Source organism: Patella vulgata, chromosome 6, assembly GCF_932274485.2.
Source record: "Patella vulgata chromosome 6, xgPatVulg1.2, whole genome shotgun sequence".
Classification (NCBI taxonomy): domain Eukaryota; kingdom Metazoa; phylum Mollusca; class Gastropoda; family Patellidae; genus Patella; species Patella vulgata.
In genome coordinates, this window is record NC_065884.2 from 4,670,012 (window position 1) to 4,674,009 (window position 3,998).

At 36.8% G+C, this 3,998-nt stretch overlaps 1 long non-coding RNA gene across 1 annotated transcript; it reads right to left on the reverse strand.

Moving 5' to 3' along the window:
- Positions 1-219: 219 nt before the first annotated feature.
- Positions 220-3,592, reverse strand: LOC126824678 (uncharacterized). Its single transcript, XR_008788602.1, has 3 exons — positions 3,247-3,592; positions 2,559-2,663; positions 220-1,015 (listed from the first exon to the last, which is right to left on the reverse strand). It is a non-coding gene; the product is annotated as an uncharacterized LOC126824678 (long non-coding RNA).
- Between the last annotated feature and the right edge of the window lie 406 nt (positions 3,593-3,998).

Here is a 3,998-nt window from a genome sequence, read left to right on the forward strand (position 1 = left end):
AAGTTGAATTGTTTATACAGTCTATACGAGAATTATGCAATGTAAACCGGAGATGCTCGAAGGGCATAATTATAGTGGAATATAATACTGGTTACCTATCTTATAGACCGACGGCTTTCACTTGTTTGTTTACTCTCGGTACAAGACACGCGTTTAACATCTAATAAAGCAGTTGAGGAACCCACTACTTCTGTTGTAAGCATATTTTATTGCACCAGAACATAAATACAGTTCAAAAGGACCTTTCGATACCTTCTTTACATAAATTCTAATTGACAGTTATAATAGTGCAATTGTAAGAGAGACAAAGAAGAGAAAAGAAAAATGGACCCACAACCATGCGTAACCCTGAGGACTCGAAATCAAACCCACACATTGGTCATGTAACCACGCTGCACAATTTGGGAAACCAAACTGAACCACCTGACTTAATGGCAGACCTTATAACTTAATGCCACCCTACTCATATCATGAGATACATCCAGAATAATAGCAAGGTCGCCCACACTGAATTTTAATTAGTGAAAGTAATTCATCTGATGCCCACGTCTTATTGAAAATAATTCGTTTGGAATGCCAAGTGATCCAACTGAATCTGATTTGTCATATAAACAGAAATGCTCAGAGCTGACTGATCGTTGCGATGACATTGATGGTATCTTTTTAATCCAGAACAGGAGGTTCTCCCCTCGGCTCCCTTCGGCATTACACAATATCTCTGAAGACAGCATGTCAACCACGACCTCATTATAGTGTAGGCGTATAAGTTATTTTTCACAACAATATTAAATCCTGCCTGAAGTTCGCTTAAACCGTGAAATAAACAGGGCTTTGTATTAAAATATTCAAATGTTTTACTGAATGTGTGATTTGGAATTAAATTATTGTAAAAGGGATTATAGATATAGCTGATGCCAGATCGTTTCACTTGATTGAAGACACGGTTCAGATCTCCACTCGTTAAGCGAATTGAAGCATCCATGTACATTGCAAACCCATGTTGATTTAACACTTCCTGAAAAATACAACAATCTGTATACTAATATATGCATCAAAAACTGGAATGGAGTTTAACGGCCTACTATTATCAAACAGCTGGAATCAAGTAGTCCAGTGCTTGGTTTATGGGTCTACATTGTGGACTATTTCCCTATTATCGTATTTCTTGTCGGTGCAGTTCTGTTTTTAAAACCTTGCCCTGATATAAATGGTTCCATTAGAGAAAACCAGCATTGAGGGTATGAAATGATAAAGAAATTTTAATTTATGCTCTTATAGTATAAAGTGGACGAAAATTACTTGATATGACTTCATATCTGAGAACCCCCAATAAATTACACGGGACACAACTCTAAACTTATCAAGTGTACCCCCCCCCCCCCACACACACACACACACACATTCACACAAAACAAAATTGTGTCGAGACGCCCCTGCCTCCCGAATCAAGTACGCTTTCTATGATCCGAGTTTGATACCTTGGTTATAGTTTATTGGTTAAAGCTTAATAAAACACACAAAAAAAAACTGTCTTTATGAATGTAGTAACGAATGGAAGTAAATGCACACTGCATCATCACTACCCAGCGGGACCATTTTATTCACAATTTAAAAATAAAGACATTGGTATGCACTTTGGTCTTGACGCCAAGAGATAGAACACACAGATGTTTTGAATAGCTTCAGATCTTCTGTATTCCCAAGAATGCCTCTAACTGATTCACTAAACCATGTTCAAATGGAGTCAATTAGAAACGAATGACACAGGAACATTAAGATCACCTTGCACCATTTTAGCCCATTAGGAATCTCTTGCAAACTACAATTTTATAAACGGTGAACCTTTCAAAGAAATGTCAGTCCAGAAATGGTTCAATTCTGTTTGATATTGACAAAGTTATGCTGAACTGAAACTTCATTGATCTATAATCTTTGCTATGTAATAAGGCTGTCGCTCATTTGTTGTCCACGCATGATTATTGATGGGTGAGCCTATTTAAATTCCGATTTAAATCAAGCCAGGGGTTTATCAAGCGATTGTAGCTCGTGTTTGTTTTCTTCATTTACACGGGGAAGTCAATGTACGTTACACAATCATAATCAGTTTAATACCCCCATTTTGAACCAAGAGAATATATATAGTAGTAGTAATTTCGCCAGGAGAGAAGAGCCAAAGTCGTTTTCAATATTAAAAATAATTCAATAGAATCTAAACGAATTACGTTTACGGTGGACAGTGATTACTTAAATCTCTAAACATTAAGAAACCCGCCTAAATTAATACCATATAACCATACCTAAATAACCAATATCATAAAATACAAACAGAAACACGAGCTTTCCAGGCTGAGATTACGTGACTCGTGAATAGCAATATGGACGGACAAGGATGGACAATATTTCCCAGCTTACAAAATAATACTTGACTTAGTTTTGTATCTCAGGATACTATTTTCTCAATCGAGTGACAAGGACCATCTACCATAAAACAACTAATGAGCAAGCAAGAACGGGTAATTCCCACCATAGAATCATTAAACTTTCTGAATGAATCTTACCTGTATAATGATGGGTTTCCAGGCACAAGTATGAAGATATTTTATGTGATCTGGATATTTAGTAAAGTTAAACTTCCTCAATTCACATCTTCCATATTTAATTATCTGAAAATATATTTATTAACCTTCTCCTGAGCAAAGATTTATCGCAGCGCTGATATAGAAAATCATTAGGATCTATTCTCTCTTGCCTCTAAATCTTCAAGTGAAGCGGAGCCACGATGGCTAAGTGGGTAAGACGCTGGCTCGCTAGTTTGGAGTTCGCGTAGTCGATCCCTGCATTGGCCGAAGAAGTCCATCTACATTTTCCGGCGTGGTTTCCTCTTGTCAGCAGTGTAGGACGGAGGGCAGACAAGGGCAGCTGTCTTGTTCTAATGGGACGAAGACCCGTGTATACATTAACATGCTCGTAAAAGATCCCTTGATAGTTGGAATTTGATATAATAGTAGGCCGTAGTGCCGCTGTCCGGTTCATTGAAGAACAGTAGGACCTTAAATTCCATTTTCATTTCATTTCAAGTGAAGCGAAAGTCTAACAATAGCATGAATATCTAAAACTATATCATTTATGTATAAAATAAATAGTAACGGGCCTAATACCGAGCCTTGTGAAACACCACCTACAATACGACCATACTGGTACCAGGTGTTATTTAATGTGAATTGGAGTAAATAATACAATACTTACCACTTGTCTTTCTCGTTCTGTAAATCCTATATCGTATAAAATAACTTTTATATCAGGATAAACTGGTCTTATAACAGTATCAATATTATGCATCATAGCTTGCATCTCCTTGAAATGATTAGACGACGCACATGTCACAATTACAGGAATATCTGGAATATGAACCTTAGGGTCTGGTAAATCAGGTATATAGACGTCACCGGATGTTGTAGTCCTCTTGGGATATCCCAGACCATACAGAATATCTTCAACGTCCTCGGTCGTCTTCATGTTCAGTAATCGTTTCATGCTGTTAAGTTTGTTGGTACTAATATAGTCTGGGCAATGTTTATCATGTCCGTAAATTTTCCCTAAAAAAATACAGACATATCAGATCTCTAGATTGAAGTATTGTACTGAAAATTGGCGAGCAAAGCAGATGCCAATTTCGACACCCACATTGTCCAATGAACGTTGTAATTACAATGTGTAGACTGTTGTAACAAAGGGTGAAGTCTCTGCTGTCCTTTTTGACCTAACTGCTCTTACCAACATCAATATGATTATTGTTAAAATAAGCTACCTTTAATTTATTTATTTATAAGTATTCAGCTGTCATCATAATTCTTTTTATTCAATATCAATAATATGTAACTTTATACCTCACCTATAAATTGGTTAAGGTTTCTGATGAAGTCAGTTCAGTTAGTTGAGTTGAGTAGCTCAACACAGAACCATGGAGGCAGACGTGAATTAAGACGATGGCCGTAAAG